Source organism: Dermacentor variabilis, chromosome 6 (assembly GCF_050947875.1).
Source record: "Dermacentor variabilis isolate Ectoservices chromosome 6, ASM5094787v1, whole genome shotgun sequence".
Lineage (NCBI taxonomy): Eukaryota > Metazoa > Arthropoda > Arachnida > Ixodida > Ixodidae > Dermacentor > Dermacentor variabilis.
In genome coordinates this window covers 75732844-75754607 of record NC_134573.1, presented here as the reverse complement: position 1 = coordinate 75754607, position 21764 = coordinate 75732844, and positions in this window count along the sequence as shown.

Sequence of the window (21764 nt, the reverse complement as noted above, 5' to 3'; positions counted from 1 at the left end):
CTACCAAGAAAAATGATTGAATAAGCATTACTACACACGAATACGATGTTTGTGGTACTCGGCAACAAAACGTAAACGGTGCCTCCCATTCGGGCAGTGTAAGATTGCAGTTGTGTGCAGTGTCTACGAGTGAATGCGACTGTGTCGACTGTGTCATTAGTGCACCAGAAAAATAGCACGTGCAGTAAAACCAATAGCCGCGGCATGCGTCACGTAACACACGTTTGAAGGCGATTAGTGCGTTGATCACGGTAGTGCGGGCGATGATTTTGATACTCACGTTGTCCTTGCGGTCAGCCTGTAGACAGTCAGTGTACTTCTCCATTTTCCACGTCCACGAGTAGCCGACCCAGTTCTCGGGACTTAGCTGGTTCTTGACTACCATGGATCCTGCGAATGGCCTCGATGCTCATTGTTAATGGCAATACAGAGTCCGAACCAAAGCCTATGCTAGCGTGCCCTTCTTGAACGAGCACTAAGCCGAACAACACACCAGGACGGGCTAATGCTTTCATCTGGAATCGCTTTTCTTTTGCAAAGAAAATGTACATACATCTTACGGCATGCAACACACCCGTGCTGCACTTGCTTATTCCTTCTTTGTTTGCACTTCGCCAAATGTGCGTATCTCTCGCTTGCAATAAAGATTCCCGGCTAAAAACCGGAGCTTGTACTTATCTGCTCGAGTAGTCGCACTATTATGCTTTGAACCAAGCAGAATCAAGCAGCCCCATCGTGGACATTACAGTTTGGACACATCACATAGTGCAAAACAGACTAAAATCGCTGTAACAGAAAGAAAATTTACGAGACAGAAATCATACTGTCTATGTTGTGCATCCACAGACATCCCAGTGTCATTTTATTGCGTATTATTATCTGGTTTTATACGTACACAACTGTTATTCGTTCACAGAAGTGGGTGCGTTCTCTCTCCGCGGCTGCCACGAAGGAACGTGGTGCATGAGACAGATTGTCTGCGCTAGCCAATATCGCGAAAAGAAACCAGATGTAGAGCTGAGCTCAAATTTCGCGTTAGGGAGTATCGTAATCGTCGACAAATCTTGTTGTTCATAAATGTTCTTTGGTATTCTCTGGTCGCTTTCGCTAATGAAATGTCCAGCATCCTAATTGGCTGGAATGTTCCTTCGCTAACAATTCTAGCATAAGAGCTTCTAGCGAATAGTTGCTTTGTTGATTGTATATTTGTGCGTTAGGCACGACGTTTTTTTTTTTTGTATTCGATCTGTTCTGTTTGTCTGCCATTTCGCATTGTGATGTTGTTTAAACGCGACAACAAGGCTTAGCGCACGCCTGTAAACTTTCCCGTGTATACCTGGATTTCTGGCCCTCATAAGCGTCACAAGTGCGACGATGTGAGTCACGAGTGTGTGTGACACTGTGAGCCATGCACCGCGTGTCGAAGCAGTGAAGCTGGCTCCTTCCAGAATACCCCCCTCATATGAAGATATAGATGATGATAGGAAGCGATGACGAGCTGCAGTAGAACGTCTTCGATGTTCCGCCTGAACTCTACCACCATTGTGCCGCCAACACCGACACAAGACGAGCGAGAGCCATAAAGCCGAGTCACAGAGAAAACAGCTACAAAACGAGATTGCAGCTTGAATAAAGTGCGTGTGCTTGCCTCTCTGTGTGTAATGCTGTCGCACCCGCCGTGGTTGTTCAGTGGCTACGGTGCTGTGCTGCTGCGCACGAGGTCGTGGGATCGAATGCCGGCCACGGTGGCCGAATTTCGATGGGGGCGAAATGCGACAACACCCGTGAATATCTCGATTCCCTCACTACAGCGTGCCTTATAATCAAATCGTCCTTTTGGGATGTAAAGCCGAATTTTTGCAATTGTGTCGCAATAACTTAACTGAACGTCGTACATAGGTTTGACTCCTTTCTTTCTTCATCTAGCGGCTACGACAGACAAGTTTGCGTTATCTCTCTGTTTAGTGGTTTGTCTATTTACTCGTTTGTTTCAGGCAGCCAGATGCATCGGGCAATATGGAAGTACGCCACTGTCCGCCTTTTGCCGTTATGAGCGGCGTACAGGAGTTATGACTGCACGCGGGGCATCATCACTCACCTGAAATTTATGGTGTGCAGGTTTTTCCCCAGAATCTTCCCGTAGAGTAACATAAAACCCTGCCTCGCTTTAGAGACGAAATCATATGTATCCACTTCGTCCAGGCTGTAGGGCACTTTCTCAGTGGAGTAAAGCATTTGCTGTAACATACTCTAGGCCATATATTGTCACGTTATCGTGACGGAGCAGAAGAAAAGGGTGGCGCAGCGGAGAGGCACAAAACAAATTCTTTGTTGGGATCACCTGTGCTCCACTTCGCCCCTCTTATCTCCAAGAAAAATAAACAAGCTACATGCAGGCACGAGATACTGACGATCCCATGCGTCGACCATAGAAGTCACATGTGCGGCTCTGACGCATTAGCTATTCCTAGATGGCGTAATAGGACTTCCAGCGTAATCGGTGGTGCTCGCACAAGTTCTAGAATGTGAATTACTATTCGAGTCGCGTGTAGGTCTGTTTACACAACGCTTAACAACATATGTAAGATATGTTCTTGTCTACATTGTTACGTAGCAATAACAATCAAGAAACAACCAGCGATAACACTCGAGAAACAGACAGGCGCGTCTTGCGGTGAGCGATAACTTCAAGATTTGTTAGCCAGTGAAAGACGGTCACCGGTAAATAAAAATAAGTACGTGTGGCGATAACCTCCCCTACTGGCAAACATCGTCCCGACGCTATATACAGACTACGGAAGAACAAAAAGTAAAGGAAAAAGGTAGCAGTTACACCCGCAAGGTGTACGGCTAATACTGTTAGGGTTGGCGTCTGACACCACGTGGCGACAGGTCATTCACCCGACCTTCTCTTAACAAGAGCCCACGTGCACCGGAGGGGTCATTCACCCGACCTTCCGGCACCGGAGCCCACGTGCACCGGAGGGGTCGTTCACCCGACCGGATTCGTCGCTGAGAGGATCGACCTCTCCCACCCGTGTTTGGTATTGCAGGAGGAGGGGCCTTCTCTCCGTGCCTGTCACATGTCATCGATGGAAGCAAGATCCCGTCCACACTTGTAGAGAGCTATTTAAGGGGCTCCGAAATCTACTTTGATATACTTCTTACTTGAGACTTCATACCTCATGCTTTTCTTATTTTCTTTTAACTACCTTTGAATAAACAGTGCAAGTTTCGCACTAGCAAATCGTCTCGCCCCTGCTTGGTCGCCATGATCTTCCGGATGCCTGCAGCCCGCCGACAACGCCACGCTACCCAATAAGTAATGTCGGTCGAGCTTCGTTAGGCAGGCGCCGCTACTTCTCGGCAGCAGTACGGTACGCTACCCTGGAGTACGCAGCAAACTGGCTGGCAGCGATTGGGATACGGAATCCTGGAGACCCCAACTTCGACGACAACTACGAGATCGTAGCCTCTTCGTCCTGGCAACAACGTTCGGAAAGAAGGTGTCCGGATCATAACTGCATATGATGAGTGCACGGCTTTTCTCCACTGAGATATCTCTTGGCTTTTACGTATTTCTTGGAAAGTACATAGCAGTGATTTTTCATTAAAGCCTTGACGGAAGTTTGAGTACGTCAATGTTTTATAGAGTGAAGGTTTAGCAGCACTAATGGCAGCCATGAACTTGAAGGCAATAAACAAGCCGGAATTGTTGAGTTTGGCCAAAGAGTTGGGCCTCCAAATTGCCGAATCAAAGAGAAAGCCGGAAATCATTGAGGCGATCGAAGCGACCGGGGCAGACGACGAGGAACCGACGGAATGCCTCGAGAGCATAAAAGAAAAAGAAGAAGATCGTAAGCGCCTCGAGAAAGAGGAAAAAGAAGAGCGTAAGCACCTAGAGGAAAAAGAAGAGCGCCAGCGCGCCGCACGTGAGGCCAAAGAAGAGCGCGACCGTGTTGCACGCGACGCACTCGAAATGAAGCGCCTAGAGATTGAGCTTCTGAAAGCACAAAATAGCGAAAGACCTAGCACAGAGGCACGTGAAAGCGGGCACAGAATGACAGACTTGATGGCACCCTACGCAGTAGGAGGGGACATAGGTCTTTTTCTGGTGCCGTTTGAGCGCACGTATGAGAAGGCAAAATTCCCGAGAAACACGTGGCCGCAACGCTTGCTTACGTTACTGCCACGTGAGGTAGCTGATATTATCGCCCGCATGGGGAAAGAAGAAGCAGAGGACTTCGATGAAGTCAAAGCGACCCTGCTTAAAAATTATAGATTATCAGCGGAAGCATTCAGGCGAAAGTTCAGGGAAGTCGAGAAGACCAAGAGTGAGTCATATTCAGATTTTGCATACACCTTGGAGGTAAACTGGAAGGAATGGCTCAGAGAAGAGGGTGCACTCGGCGATGCCGAAAAGACAATGCAGTGCGTCGCCTTAGAACAGTTCTACCGCCGGCTGCCAGTAAACATCAAGCATTGGGTTCAGGATAGGCCAGGCGTAGACACTATCACGAGGGCGGCCAATCTCGCTGAGGAGTACGTAACCCGCCGTGCGTTCGAAGGCAACGAAGCTCCTAAGAAGGAGGTCACTAAATACAGACCCGACAAGCCAGAGCGTTGGTCGAAGTCGAATCAGTATAAAGCAAAGGAAAGTTCAGATTCAGTGAAAAGCAGTGACGAGAACAGCAAGGAAAGGGAGGAGTCACCCGAAAAGAGGGCAGAAAAGCAAAAGAAAAAGGCTTTCGAGGCCAAGAAACCAGTAGTTTGCTACAACTGCCCACAAACGGGGCATATCTCCGTGGGATGCAGAAATCCCAAACTAGTCTTGATGTCACTAACTAGTAGCGCAGAGAATCTGAACTTGCTCGAACCATACATTCGAGACCTCGTGGTAAACGGCAAACCGTGTAGAGTGCTTCGCGACTCGGCAGCCACAATGGACGTAGTGCATCCGTCGTACGTAGAGGCAGGCCAGTTCACGGGGGAATGTGCTTCGATAAGGCAAGCCGTAGAGGCCTCCAGTGTTTGTCTCCCGGTGGCCAAAATTCGTATTGAAGGATCTTTCGGAGTACTGGACACTGAAGCCGCCGTCTCGGCACATCTTCCGCCGCAGTATCCGTATTTGTTTTCTAACAAATCAGAGGATTTGCTACGACGCAAGGGAATCGGGTTTAGTGAGGGAACAGTGCAAGCCCTAACTCGTTCCAAGGCAAAGGAGCTCGCGGCGAAAGCAGAGGATGAAAGTCCAGTGGTGAAAGAAACAGGTTTGACAGCTGATTCGACAACCAGTACTGAACAGGATAGCCCTATAGGGGATGAGGCGGAAAGTACGCCAGCTAATGAAAAAACCAGGAAAGCAGCGGAGCCTGAAATGTCGCGAGAAGCAGAAGGCAGCAAGTTATTGAACGTAAGCTTTGCCACAATGATTGCCGAGAAGGAAATGCGTAAAGCACAAAACAATGCTGAGCATTACCATCACAGGACGGCTCCCACGCGACGCATTGAAGTTGGGGAAAAGCGAATGATCGTGAAACCCTCTTTGAATAACCAATCTGAGGAAATGCCTGTCAGCTTTCCAGAGTTAACAGCAGTGACGGAGACACAAGACATTGACGAGACCATTGATAAGTTAGTAGAACGGGCGGAGTTGAATCCCAATCAAAGGGTCGAGCTGAGGGAACTCGTGTTTCAATTTAAAGACGTATTTTCAGATACACCGGGCAGGACGACTGCGATCGTTCACGATATCGAGTTAACCTCGTCGGACCCAGTTCGTTCGAAATCTTATCGCGTTTCGCCTCGTCAACGTGAAGTCATGACCGCTGAAATAAACAAGATGTTAGAGCTAGGTGTAATCGAGCCAGGAGAGAGTGATTATGCCTCACCTCTTATCTTGGTTGAGGTGCCAGGAAAAGAGCCGCGGCCATGTATCGACTGCCGCAGGCTCAATTTAATCACGAAGGACCAGACTTATCCAATACCGCATATCGAGGAAAGGCTTGAAAAGGTGAGCAGTGCTAATTTCATCTCTACGCTTGATTTAGTCAGAGGGTATTGGCCGGTTCCAGTGACCGAGAGGGCAAGCAGGCTTGCAGCGTTTATTTCCCCGATGGGAACTTTTCGTCCGAAAGTCCTGAGTTTTGGATTAAAGAATGCGCCATATTGCTTCTCTAGCCTTATGGACCAGGTGCTACGAGGAATGGAGGACTTTGTACTTCCCTATCTCGATGACATAGCTATCTTTTCTTCATCATGGGCGGACCATATGCAACACCTGCGAACCGTGTTGTGTCGGCTACGAGAGGCCAACTTAACTGTTAAGGCTCCCAAATTCCAATTAGGGCGCGCGGAGGTAGCTTATCTAGGTCATGTAATAGGACAAGGCCATCGTCGGCGTTCCGAGGTTAAACTGACCGCGATAGACAACTTCCCGCAACCACTCACCAAGCGGGACATCAGATCATTCCTTGGCTTGGCTGGTTATTACCAACGATATATTCCGCGGTATTCCGAGATTGCGAGTCCTTTAACGGATGCTCTCAGAAAAACAGAACCAGAAACGGTAAAGTGGGATGACGCGAAAGAAAAAGCTTTTAGTATGCTGAAGAACGCACTAACGAGTCAGCCAGTGTTGAACGCGCCCGACTACTCTAAGCCATTCATTCTTCAGTTTGATGCCAGTGACAGGGGTATGGGGGTGTTGCTCTGTCAAAAGAAAGATGACGAGAACGAACACCCTGTACTGTACGCCAGTAGAAAGCTTTCAGTTCGTGAGGAAGCATACAGTGCATCAGGAAAGGAACGCGCCTGCATAGTTTGGGCGGTACAGAAGCTAGCTTGCTATATCGCTGGCTCAAGATTCACCATAGAGACTGACCACTGTCCCCTCACATGGCTGCAGTCCATGTCTACGAAAAACGGTCATCTTTTGCGCTGGAGCTTGGCTCTTCAACAGTACACCTTCGATATTCGCTACAAGAAGGGTAAGCTTAACGGCAATGCCGACGGTTTAAGTCGTTGCCCCTAGAGTATCGAAAGCCTCATGCTCATCCAGGTTTCCGTGGCATATTTTTCGAGCATTCTTATGTTTTTCCGAAGTGAAGCCAATTGATAGCTGATTTTAATAACCACGTCTTAGCGCTTTCAAGAAATGGCTGTTTTTAGTGTTAAGGGAGGGAGGACGCGCGTAGGAAAGGGGAAAGGTGTAGTGGGTTTTCCTTTTTTTTTTGTTAAAAGCCGGGTGTGTCTTGGGGCAGAGTGGCCATGTGCTCGCTGCTTTGTGGTTGTGGGTCCTGCACTGTTCTGGGGCGATTGCTTGCCCTCGCAGCTAGGAGACGAAAAGTTGCGAGACCTGCTGGCAAAGACAAATTTCACCGGACCGGACCAAGGAGAAAAGTCAAGAGCGCCACCAAGGACGGACGACCACTCCCCGGAATCTACCTGGTACGAACGAAGGGTTCGTGACCTCCACGGGGTATCCTGATACCGAAACGCCGATCCCTCGTACAGCGGCTGCTGGCCCCTACACGTCGGGATCTTCCTCCCCCACCGGAGGTGCTGTTAGGGTTGGCGTCTGACACCACGTGGCGACAGGTCATTCACCCGACCTTCTCTGAAGAAGAGCCCACGTGCACCGGAGGGGTCATTCACCCGACCTGGCCTGCACCGGAGCCCACGTGCACCGGAGGGGTCGTTCACCCGACCGGATTCGTCGCTGAGAGGACAGACCTTTCCTTCCCGTGTTTGGTACTGCAGTAGGAAGGGCCCTCTCTCCGTGCCTGTCACATGTCATCGATGGAAGCAAGATCCCGCCCACACTTGTAGAGAGCTATTTAAGGGGCTCCGAAATGTACTTTGATATACTTCTTACTTGAGAATTCATACTTCATGCTTTTCTTATTGTCTTTCAACTAGCTTTGAATAAACAGTGCAAGTTTCGCACTAGCAAATCGTCTCGCCCCTGCTTGGTCGCCATGATCTACCGGATGCCTGCAGCCCGCTGACAACGCCACGCTACCCAATAAGTAATGTCGGTCGAGCTTCGTTAGGCAGGCGCCGCTACTTCTCGGCAGCAGTACGGTACGCTACCCTGGAGTACGCAACAGTACCTAGCAGAAAGTCGTAGTACCTTTTCAGTGAGTCCACATCGGAGTATTGCGGTCCAAACCAAAACGCTATAGCCGCGCTGGTATTCCACACAGTGTCATCGAAGATTTCAGCGTCGGCTGTCAGTCCTCAGCTGGTTCTTGATGTGAAGGCGGTCGAGCTGCTGGGCTTCTTCGGCACGGCGGACATAGGCGGCGACGCCGAGGTTGTCTTCGTCGCTGAGGTTCAATAACAGGGCCTCAAGTGTTGTTGCCATGCTACTTCCGCAAACTTGCTTGAACGGCGGCATCTAGGTTGTTTCTTGCATTGCCGTCGTGTACGTTATGTACGGAAGGACGGCATTCCGCGTTCTTGTGCTCAGTGTCGCTATGCATTGCCAACACATCAGCGAGAGTTTTATTTGTGCGTTCCGCAAGGCCATTCGTCTGGGGATGGTAAGTGGTTGTCGTACTATGGCTTGCCATGCTGTACTGCGCAATCGCTTGCATAAGCTGCGCTGCAGAAGCCGTACCTCTTTCGCTGATGGGTGCTTCCGGGACATTCATAACAAACATGTTCGCCACTGCGGCCAAAATACCCTTTGGCAGGGCTTTTGTTTTGGCGTAGCAAGTAGACTAGTCGGTAGCCACGTTGATCAACTGAATACAAGATGTTGGCGTGAAAAGCATCCATTCCAATTTGCTAAAATGGTTGGCAGGGAGGCTTGAGTAGTTGTAGCAATCCCGCTAACTTTCTTGGTGATGTCTTGGGTCGCTTGAACTCTTCGCATGTCTTAACGTAATGGGCGACATTGACGGCCAAGCTCGGGTAATATTATTTCTCCCGGACCCTCGCGAGTGCACCTGGAAACCTTACGTGCGTGGCTGACGGGTCTTCATTCAGTACGTGCAGGTATTCCGCCTCATTGCTGAGAGCAGGCCGAGAAGGTAATTACTGCGTACGCGGGGGTAGTCCTGTAGGACGATCTGGTTCTGTGGTGTAGAGGATGACAATCCACACTTAAACACCTTCGGGACGAAATCAGTGTGGCCTTCCAAGTACTGCAAAATGCTTCTTAGTTGGGTGTCGCCTCGGTGCAGTTCAGCGAAGTCGTCTGCGCCCATTTTTCCCAGGAACGCTGTTGTCTTGCCCGTCTAAAGCAGGTCGATGGCGTCGCGAGGGTTGCAGTCGGCATCGGAGTGGTTCCGTCCGGGCTTGTAATTCATAGTATGTCAAATCTCCCAGTCTGAAGCTCCACCATGCAAGGCGGCCTGAAGACCATTTTTCATGGTACTAGCCGTCACGCACGGTGCTAGCCATCGTGCTAGCCGCCTGGAAGGATCCTTTATGTTGGCCAGCCAACCCTTTGCTTGGTGGTCGCTTACGACTTTCAAAAACCTGCATCTAGGTGAGCTTGACGTTTTGCCGTAGCACAGATAATGACAAGTAGCTCTTTTTCCGTCGTGGAACAATTTACTTCCGCTTTTGATAGCGACCAGCTGGCATAAACAACGACATTTTCTAGTCTGCCTTTTTTTCTGAGCAAGCATGACGCCAAGCCATGCGCTACTTGCGTCAGTATGGACTTCAATGTTGGAGTATTCGTCTGGGTAGGTGTGTATTGGTGGTAACTACAGGTGTGGTTTCAGTTCATGAGAAGCTTCGATCTGCGGCCATTCCCACTTGAACTCGACGCCACATTTTCTGAGATGAGCCAATGGCTCGGCGATGCGTGAAAACTCCTTGACAAAGCTCCTGTAATGGGCACACAGGCCAAATAATCTACGCATTCTCTTCTTCTCGGTGCGCTGCAAAAAGTTATCGACGGCAGCTGTCTTCTGCATGTGACTGATCCCAGATTTGCTGATGAGGTGACAGAGAAACAGAAGCTCACCTTAAGCGAAGCGACATATTTGTGGCTTCAGAGTGAGCTCTGATAACTTGATGGCCTCTAGTGCTGCCCCAAGCCGCCTAAGGTAATCATCTAAACTCCTGGTGAATGCAAATTCCAAGTAGAAGACACAAGTGCGGCACTTCAATCCCAATAAGACCATGTTCATCACACACTAGAATGTTGCAGGTGCCGAGCACAGCCCGAATGAAATGAGCTTGAACTGTAGAGGGCGTTCTGATTATGAAAGGCATCATCTCGCGATTCTTTCGTCGCCAGATTTTAAGATTGGCTACTAGCAAATAGATGGCTACTAGCAAAAATACTTAGCGTTGTAGCGTCGGTCCAGTGCATCGTCTATCAATTGGATTGTGTACATCCTTTGTGACCTTTTAGAGCGCAGCTCATTGGCGTCCGTTCCTGGGTTTCGCGTCGTCGTCGGCGTTGTCGTCGGCCTCGTAACCAACTCCGCCCCCCTTTCATCCCCCCAGCGCTAGCAGCGACCGACTGATACCGCTGGATGCCGCTGACGCCGCTAGAGAGTCAAGATAACGTGACTGCATAGAACACCGTCGCCGCCATGCAGAAAGAGGAGGAAAGGGTCCCCCCCCCCTGTTCTTGTGTGGCGGATAGGGTGCTCTTCAGTTGCCGACGCGCCGGTTATTTCACGTAGGCCCCGGCACGTCGACGAATACGTGACCACCTTCCCACGGCTAGACCTGGTTCTTAGCGCTGCGGAAGCGAGGGTATCATATTGTTTGTGTCGGCATCGGCGGCGTTGTCCCTGAAACCAACTCCGCAGCTGGGGTTGACTCACTATCGGCGTCAGCGGCATCAGTCAGTCGCTGCTATCTCTTCCCTCCTCCCTTTATCGTGTTGTCCGCTTGCTGCGCGCGCTTCTGCCCCCATCGTTTGCTGCTGGGTGTACACGCCGCCCCCCTCCCCCCTCTTCCTGCGAGTCTCCGGTTGTCAAAGCGCCGGCTCGAACTTAATTCCTTTCTTCGCTCCTCCTCCAATGCAACCCCTGTGCGGTGGCAGTCAGAGAGCCAGATTGGTGGCGGCGGATCTGTATATGTGCACCGCCCGAGCCGAAATTGCCGCTCCCGTTCGCCCTGTGCGGTGGCAATCAGAGAGCCAGATCGGTGGCGGCTTGACATAAAGACAAACAGCAATTTCCTAACACTTATGCGGGAGAACATCCCGTTCCCTCGCTCGTAACGCGTCCCGCGGCTGTGACAACCTCGCAAGGCACTTGTATAGATCTCGTCTTTGAGAATCAAGCATTGGTGTACCAAGTCGAATATATATCAGTCTATTTCTCCGACCACAAAGCTTCCTTCATGACTGTCAAGAACTGTTAGTGGAGTCTTTGTTAAAGGAATACGTGTGAAAAATAAAAAAAAATTCTGTGATAGCGCATACATGTGTTGCTCGATTTTTTTGCCTCAATCTATCGAAAAGGTGAAACAGCTTATTTGCTGCGCTCAAATTTCGCATTAGGAAGTAACGTAATCGTCGGTAATTTTTTTTCAGATGACGATAATTTATGCGAGAACTCAAGGTGCGATCCGCCTTCAGTAAACCTACAGCGGACGTTGACAGGCTCTTGGACATCTGGTTGATTTCTTCGTGCATCATTTCATCAACTTGTTGCTTTATTGCGCGGCGTTTTCTTGCTGAAACTGGGTACGGGTTTCGATGGTGGGGCAGAGTGCCTTCCTTGCTAATTTGTGCGATACCTTGCAATTGTTGTTCGTCAAGTTTTCGATGACGTCGAAAAGAATTCCTTGTATTCGAGGAGAGGATTGTTGAGCTCTTGCTATTTACATGTATAGAGACTTCCACTGATGTCGAAGATTGGATCTGGGACCACGGCCATCGAAGTAGACGGCAGAATCCTAGAGGACCAAGACATTGGGGCTTCCAGAGTTTACTCGATGTATGCGTTTATCGTGTCCCTGCTGAGGTGTCTGTACTCCTGGCTGAATTTTGTCAGCAGCTGTTTCGCTCTTGGTCAGTGCAGTCGAGCGATTCCTCTTGCAACCCAAATTTGACGGCTGCGCCGAAAAACCTGTGCGCTCTCGATGACGCCTTCCACGTCTGCGGATGTTTAGGTGTTAACGGAAAGGATGATGCTGGAGCGAGGTGGGTCGCTGACTTATGACATTCAAAGCACGGAAACCGAGACTCCTATACGGTGGCATCGCTTCGTCCATTGATAGCGTTATGGTCGTCCACTAATTTGATAACGCTGTTCCAAGTCTATGATGACACACTGTTGCCATACTAAGTCCATTTATTATGTACTGTGGGCATTATTGCAAGATTATGAAGTTCGCGGGGTAATTATAAGCAGCACATAAGCACCAAAACTAACCACCTAACCACCACCTAACCACCACCTAACCACCACCTAACCACCACCTAACTACATAAGCAGCAAAACTACATTCGGAAATATGATGTAGCAGCACTAAATTCGGCAATATTTCGCTGCTACACTAAACTCAGCGACACAACTAAGCGACGGACTCAGCGACAAGCAATGTTTTCGCATTTACACATCGTAAGCATTGCTTAGGTACCTCCGCAATTTTATAAGTGTCCTCCAGATGTTCGGACTTAGGTGCTGTCCCATGAAGTTGTGGCGGCGTGACTATCGCCTTCAACGCCGGTGAAGAACAAGACGCCTTACGTGCATGTAGCGCGAGAATAGAGCACGCTGGCGCGATCAACCTGAGCGGCCGTGGTACAGGCCGCTCCTGAGACCCCGTGGCACCATGTCTATCACAAATTTGTGTCACCACACAACCGAGCTCAGCCATGCCAGCGTCAACACAGCGACTCCATCAAGGCGAGAGTGACGAGTCCTCACGCGGTCCGAAAGAGGTCCTGCGATTGGTGTCAGGAATTCTGCTTCTACATGGTGGACATTTGGTTTATCGATCTTTACAGCCACTTCCGCATCAACAAGCTTCGTATCAACAAGCCCAAAGCTTCGGCTGTGTTCCAGGCTTTGAGACTCGCAGGCAGCTATCCTTGCTCACTATACGCCACCTTGAGCGCTCAGTCAAAGCAGTCTTTGCTATTTGAACCGTTGCGTCATTCCGTGTCTTATCGTCCCACATCATCTGCGTCTACCCGTGCCGATTGTCAGCACACACTAGACCCAGCACCAACCTTCTACGCTGTTTGTGAGCCTCCTCCCTACTCAAGCGCAGTTGCGCGACGTCTCTCTTCAAGGAATTAATTGGGCCAAAGGCAAGCGCTTTCACCTACTCTACGGCCCCCTCGTTATCTTTCCTTCGAAGTTCCCGCAAACTATCTGCTTTCCGTTCGAGGGCACCTCACTCAGCACCGATTCAGGCTCCACAAGGGGCGAATTTCACTCTCGCCGGCATGGCGACGCCATGAACACAACCTTCGCGATGCCTTAAACGACAACCGCAACCGCGATGCTAACGACATTCGACATTTCCTCGCTAGCAGTGGCAGATGAGCCTACCGATGTTCTGCGCTCACACCTTTCGCGGATTCATGGCCTACCGAAATCTTGCAGGAACAGCTCCGCCATCTCGTTCCTTCAGCTCGAGAATAACTTCCACGTCAACAACGTGAGGGACCAACACTTGCGCTGTCTCCATGCTATTTGCGAGCTGCCACACGGTCGTCTTTCGGAGCTCCGATTTCTACCAGGCCTGGACATCTACGAGAACCCTCGGCACGTCCTTATTTGACGCTACGACATCACTATGGCCCTTCCTCGCTTACAACCGACGCTACCGGTGCTGCCTAGTACATCTCTCTCGGATTGTGTGAACCCGACACTACCAAGGACGACAGCATATGGTTCAACTGCGGAAAACACATATCTGCTTTCCGCAGCCCCTCTGGCGAAACCAAGGTGTCGCTGGCCGTCACAATACACTGCCCGCAACTGAAATCGCGACACAGCATGAATCAGCAAGGGCAAGGCACAGCGACACTGGCAATTCTCCCCTACTGCCAGCGTTGCACACCGTTCGACGACACCGTCTACAGACTTGTTGCCCTCAACGGCCTAAACTCTCGGCACGCACCAATAACCAGACAACATGCCTCAACTCTGCTTGCACCGCACTGGGCAAGGGGAGCACAGACGTCGGTAACGCAGGACGACGTCTTGTTTTCCTGGGTCTTGTTTCCGGACACCCTTAGACACGACTGCCATGTGCCCTTCGCCGCAACACGGACTTTACCTAGACTTCTTAAGGGACGCTAAGGATTGCCACCCGTGTATAGAATATTGCAGTCTCTCTCCTTTCTCTACAAGCGCCGTTTCGCACATATTTAAATCCCGCCGTGCACTAGTAGGGGGCCCTGCAGCGGCGTAAATATCGCCTCCAGAGCTAGTGAAGACGCTAGCGCATGCTCATGTAGCGCGATAGTTGAATACGCTGGTGTGCTCGACCTTAGCGCCCGCGGTATCGGCCGCTCCCGAAACCCCGCAGCGCCATGGCTGGCTGGCCTATAAATGAACGTCGCCACGGCGGCTACTTCTTCGCGCCGCCGCGCACAGTCTTGACTTTATTCAACTTTGCAACCAAGGATTCGTTGATGACAGAAGAGTGGGCTCATGTGTCTACAACATCGGTGACATCGTGGCCCTTGAGGAGCGCGTCGAGATCGGTGTTTCGTAGTATTGCATTGCAGTTAGGTCGCAGTGTCGACTGACGGCTGTGTCGCGTTGTCTCGCTGCTGCTTCGTCGCGTCATCAACTGTTCTTTATGCGCCGTTTTGTGGGTTTCGAGGCGTCGTCTGGATGGCGGCATTTTGCTCTGAGTCTGTCGCGGAGGAAGAACGTGACGGTGCTTGGTTCGTCACTGTGGTGGTTGCCTTGATCGTCTCAGATAGAAGTCTGAGCTCTGAGTACAGATTATTTAGCCTTCGGCTAGCTCGATGGTCCGGGGCGCCGTTGGTTTTACCTACAGGATTCGGGCTTCGTTCCCGGCTTGACGGAGGTGGCCGGCACATGAACACAAAAGCACCCTTAACAGGCGTCACATTATCGTGATGACGACGAAATGGACTGGCACAACAATGAGTCCGAAAACTAACTGTTTGTTTGATGATCCTGCGCCCTAGAAAGCACGTGACACTTTGCGCAGGAGGATAGCGACGGGCACATCCGTTTGATCCTCAAAATCTAATCTGCTGATCAGACGCATCAACAGTTTGTACATGGCTCAGTGAACGTCGCGGCATAATCGCAGGTGCTCGCGCAAGTTTCGCAATGTACACACACCACTATTCGCGTCATGCGCGCAGCCTCATACACAAGGCTCGGCGAAAACAGATTCAACAGGCAGAACCAGAGGCGACACTCAAGAAACTTCTGATACAATAATGTTTAACGTCAGACCTCTGCCCACATAGGTCGCGATGATATGGACACGTGATCTGCTGGTAGACGTGGGAGCCTTTCGTAGTGAAAAATCACGCAGCCCACGTGTTGGCACCCGCTGACAGCTTCGTTTATCACATATCCTCTTTTATGTGAGCTTTGTGCTCATCCAACGAGTTCGTTCGTCACGCTGGCGAGTTGCTCTGGGTTGGATTTGCAAACTACGCGAAAAATGATGAGATAAGCTTGACAGCCAACAGAGACACTTTGCGTTTGCCTCGTCAAGAGTCCACAAGCACTACTTTCCCTCCTCCTCGAAAAACCGGAGTCGAAGAGCAGCATAATGTTTATGTAACAAGACGAACCTACACTTTTTGTGTTCTTTATTCCAGAGCGGTGCACTACCAGTGGCGGTTTTTGCGCGTTCACCATTAAATGATTCACCGACCTCACGCACCACGATCGTGGACGTTGTAGGAAGTACGTCTTGCACAGCAGCTCTTATGCGTACGGCCTTAATTCTTTTTCAAGAATTAAGGTCGACATCAATGGAAAGACTCAGCTTTCCATTGATGTCTGTCATGACTCTCTACACGTGGAGTAACATTGTTCCCAAAAGCGATTTTTGACACAGTCATGAAAGTTCACGTGGTATCTATAAAAACCAGAGCCTATCACTCGCGTCAACATCGGAAGCCGTGGCCGAGTCGTTTAACCACTAGCATATATTTCTATCTTTTCTATTTTTGTTTGCTTCTGCTAGATGTTTTTTATGGTTCCTTATGCCTTCATATACCTACAATGTACAGATTTCACTCATGCTGGAACTTTTTCGTCCCCCCCCCCCTATGTAATGCCCTAACGGGCCCTTAGGGTACTAAATAAGATATCGTACGGCGTCATGCTGGCAGCGGTACCATGCCGTGATACGAATTCTTTTTTTAACGCCGCCATGGACTGAGTTCGGCAGTCTTCCAACAGATGGCCAAAACACAAAACTCACGATTTGCTTTCAGTTTTGGTTTCTTCACGAGGGCTCTTCAAATATTATAGTTTCTATTTTTACTTTCTAAAACGTAGTAATGGGTTGCTTATTTGTTAAGTCATTGCTTTCGTGACAATATTTTATTCCTTGGACAACATAACAAGCATGTGCATGTCTTTGTATTACGTTAAAGAAATATGCAGTCGTGCCTCGTAGCATACACATACACTCTAAAAACTAAGAAGGGTATCGCAGGAGTGAAGCGGCCGGTTCACTCTTCAAAGCGTCGTTTTACTCTCATAAAATGTCGAGGAGAGTGAAATGCATTGTTCACTCTGTCACCAAGGAGAGAGTGAAATGTGCTTTTCGCTCTCCCCTTCAGAGAGAGAGTAGAATGCCCGTTCTACTCTTGCGGCAATAGAGAACAAAACGTAGCGTAATCTTCTGCTTCAACTGTAGGTGGCTGGCCCCGAACATGGCAATGTATCATTCATGCACGCTGAGCAAAGAACACATCGTTTTGCTTCTAAGAGAACAGGCCGCCGCAGTTCAAAGGAACGCGTAGCGAGCGCTCTACTTTTTCACTCGGAGTTGCTCCACCGCGCGCGCGCGCGCTCAAGATCGCGGAACAACACAGCACCGGAGAAAGGTGATCCGTCCAGCGAGCAGCAACAAAGGCCAGCCAAGGGAGATCGTGTGTCAGCCATCTCGCATCGCCACGAAATCACGACAGTCGTTCGTCATGCCTTGGATATAACAAGAAATCCTCCACGGTAAGTGAATTCTAACTTAGGTGCACATTCTCCGTATATGTCATGCTATCGCCAGGAAGTCGTCGCTGCGCTTAGCCGACGCGATTGACAAAGGACTAGGCATACGCGCTGCCTCTCGATGTCAATCGAAAAAGGCAGTCGTCGCGATAACTGCATGTGATTTTATCACTTTGCCGTTGTCCGTAAGAGCTTTAAAAATCGCAAACGCTGCCAGAACTATGGTATGTTCAATAAGACGCCCGGCGAGAGGACGCTTAAAATGGTCCCCTCACCAGCCCGTGATTCCGAGCCTACGCGGAGCGTGATTAGCGTGCGTTTTGTGTGTTTGAATTTATTCAGTTTGGCAGTCTACTGTGTACGGAATGCTGTTGAACTAAGGAATCACATAACAGAAGGCGTTATTTTGCTGGCAGCATGCTTTTTTTATAAATAAACCGCGCGCTTGACGGTGCCTCGCGCAGGGGGAATCTGCGACCACTGAAGTTACGTGCAGCACCAGTGCTAGTTAGAAACTTTGCCGCAGGCATTCAGATGCATGCTGCAAGAGATCAGTTGGGCGCGTTATCTTGAACTTACTGGAAACGCATGAGGAATCCATGTTTTATGCTGAAAAAAAGTATAAACTCCATATAAGCGATCTTGCGCGTGGCAGCTGTAAGCGACGCGATGGAGATGGCTGTCGCGTTCGCTCGTCGGCTACAAGTCGTACTCCGTGCGAGCGACGATTTTGAGCGACGCCTCCCCGGTGTTGCCGGCATGAGGGCCGCAATCACGCGTGACGCGTGCTTTAGTAATTTACGTTGATGTATATTACTATAAAAAGTAGCATAAAATATTTCCGGAGGTCTTGCAGTAGGTTCTTATCCTTGCACGTATAAAAATTGAATCATTTGCTCGTTCCGCGCGACAATCGGTAGTATTTGAGCGATGTACATCCAGTTCTGGCTTCGCGTTATTGGCTAGTCGCTCATAGCACTTCCGGGCGACGAGCGACGATTTCTAGATTTCCAGAACCGAGCCATCTGTTCAAGCGACGGCCCGTTTTGTCGGTCGAAGCCGTCGCTCGTCGCCGTCGCGCAATAAATCGCTCTCACAGTGTTTATCCCTAAGACTGAACTGTTTTTGCTCATGTATTGAAATGGTGTGATTATAGGTCTGGTTTTGTCTCCTGTTGCGGTTTTCGTGCACGGTGCGAAACTGAAAGGATGGATGCTTATGTCTACGAACTCGGTAAATTGTCGAGCAGCTAGTTATGCATCGGCATCGAATATAACCGCTGCTGTGTGGAATTACAATTGCAGGGGCGCTTTGCATACGCTTATTGTTTTGGACATGCCTGTGCATTTGCTAATATGAGTTGGCGTGTCAGAGTTATGTCATATGAACAGCTAAATCAGCCTTCCTCTGGGGGTTACAAATGTAATGTCGGCATTTTGCTATTGCATGGCAGATCAAAATGTGTTTATCGCTTGAAATAAAATATCAAAATAAAATGTTGCTTTCCGTGTTACCAGTCTGTCGCACACAGAACAATAGGTTGGTGCAATAAACTAATAACTGCGGTTTAACTGCAACTTTTACAGGCCTTCAAGAATCTAAAATGCTAGATTTCAAACTGCAGCAGTAGTCGGGTCTGTCAAAAATGAACTCCATTGCACACCTCATGCATGAAAATAGGTTCATGCCTTTTAGTAAGCTTAGATGCAGGCCGCAGTGAACTTTCTTGTTAGCATTGAAATGTGGGTAAGCTTGCCATAACAAGCCTTGTTGCCCTTTTTTATAGGCACATCCATATATCCATTGAACTGAAAGACAATATTTCCATCCCTACTGAGCATCACGTTTGCAGCTATAATCCTCAAATTACGGCTTCAGCAGTGGCACAACCAGGGATGGTGCGGGGGGCACACTGGGCACGTGCTTAGGATGTGTCACAAGTGGTGTTTGCGATACACCAGACTCATAACAGACCTATGACCTCTGAAAATGACCAATATTCTATTCATTAGAAGGAGTATTCTAACATTCGTGACAAACAAGGATGAACTGTTGGTTATTTGTTTTTTTGCTTCAATCTAAAAATTGAAGTTAGTTTAGCAGCTGACTGTTGCAGTCATTTGAATGTTTTGCATGCATTTCACTAGGAAGACTAAGAGCTAAGACTTTCTTTTATTGCCATGGCCTTGACTGTCTTGAGGCTGTTTTGCACCATGCCCTTGTGTTGACTTTTGCATACGATATTTTTCAGGCACCCACTTTATATAACGCAAGAAGGCAGCTGCAAGGACACGAGGATGTGAAAGAGCCAGTGCAGCGCGACTTCACATAGTGCAGAGGAGCCGATGCCAAAAAATCAAAATACACTGGCATGCAATTTGGACAAGAAAACTAGTATGTGGGTTTATTGGGTGTACCATTTGACCAAATGTCAACAAAATCAAGATACAGTATGTTACACCAAGATCAAAATTCTCACGTGCTCCAGGCAGTCCTGTTAACATGGTATATTTATGCAATGTCTCTGATTGGAAAGTCAAATCAAGTATGCTCTCTGAAGACAAACACATAGCAGCAAGTGTCGTTGAAAAGTTAGAAATGTGTTTTAAAAAAGCTGATTAGTTCTGAGAAGTGACTGCTTTTTGTCTTGACTCTCAAAATATATATCCAAGTGATAAAAAAATAGTGGTACAATGAAATTGCATATTTGCTTAGTGACATGATACATACTTGCAATGAGCACGGTGCTTGTGTTTACTATAAAAAGCAACAGCCCATGCTTGGTTAGGTTAGGCCCACTAAAACATGCAGGAATGGGTGATTGGCGCTTTTTTTTTGTTTCTGTGTCGTGAGGTTTATTGACGTGCGTATAGGTGCAGTGGCACGCAGTATGGCTAGTACGAAAAGGGGGGGGGGGGCAGATATATGTAGCTCACTGTACACGACACAGGGCAAAGGAAATCCGTGTTCAGCAACTATGTTAAACGCCATGTACGCAAATTTTACAACGCTACTCATTCGAAGCGCGCACAGGTGCATATTGAAGAAAAGTTTTCCAGGGTACATAATTTAGTGCGTAATTTACACTAATTTTGCTCTAACCACGAGACATAATAATTTGAATATACTGCACGAAAAAACCTAGAGCGAATTAAGTTGTGCGTCAGCTTCGTGTGTATACGTATAGTCTTTCCTATGCATTAGGGTTTTCGCGTAATGCATTATCAGTTGACAGCCTATCTTATCATGTGTACTCTGTTTACATTACACTTGTTTATTAGTTTACTCGTTTGTTTTGCAACTTATTAAATGCCAGTGTATATATATTTTCAACATTTGACATAACCCTGTATGTTTTGTAGGGACAACCCAGGACGTGCATTTCTCACCAGTCAAGTGCCAGAAGTGACTCAAACACAGGCCACCAGTAAGTGGACATCAGTTGCAATTTCACATTATGCAGTTGGCTGCTGCCTTGTACTGAGGCTTTTTTTAAATGAGATGGTGGTGTCGTTCTAGTGTACATTTTGACCACAAAGGTGCGATCACAGAGGCAGAGTATCAGATCACAGAGGATCACAGAGGCATATATGGTTGCTATTCTCTGCGAGGGACGTGTTCTCGTGTCCGTGAAGCATTTGTGTTTGGCAGTATTGTCGCCCAATGAGTCAGATATAAACACTGTAACTCGCCATTGCTGGCAAGTACTTGCGAGAAACACAATATAATATGACGCTGTAAAGTTATTTCATTATATGGAAGGAAAGTTTCGCAGCAGAAAAAAGGGTTGCTATTCCAGGTAAACATGCCTTTTTCTCACAAGTTATTTAACCAAACTGTGGATGCGTGAAATTCGTGACTTATGAATAGATTTTAATTCATCCTTTTGTAATGCTTCTAAAAAAGACTAGAAATAGCATGTGACTACTTCTCCAATCAGCTGATCATACACTTACAGTCATAAGTGGTAGTTCCATGGAGTCTCGCACTCTATATAGCCTGTCCTTTCAGCAGCATTGGAACTGGTGGCTGCGTTTTCAGAAGGAGGAGTGCACTTGGCACTGTATATGTATGTGTGAATTCGGTTTTCTTTGTATGTGTCGGCTTACTGACACAAACAGTGCAAAAATCAGTTGTACCATGAGGCTGACGACGCCTTCTGCTGCTACAAATGCGGCACTTCATATTTTATAGTACTGCATCACATTTAAATCAAAGCTAGCACATAAAATGGTCAAGAAAACTAACCACTGTTATAGCTGTTTTCCTCAAAGAAAGCTTGTCCTTTATGGGCTGTGTTAATCTGAGCTCTCCACCGATGTTTCAGTAGTATTATCCCTTAGTGAGTGAGAGATTGGGGGCAATTAATCGTGTTAGTGTTTAAATGGTGTCCTAATTATGTGTATTTGTTCCAACAAAGTTGTCTAAATTACTTTATTGTGTTGTGTAAAGCTTATGAAACCATCAGCAACTACTGAGTTGCTAACATGCATATGCATTTGTCACTATGCAGGTGGCACTCGGCTGTACCACTGCGGTGCTGCGGAAATTGCCAGCACCAGCGGCTTTGCAACAGCTGTTTCACAGCATGTCATCATCATCATCATCATCAGCCTGGTTACGCCCACTGCAGGGCAAAGGCCT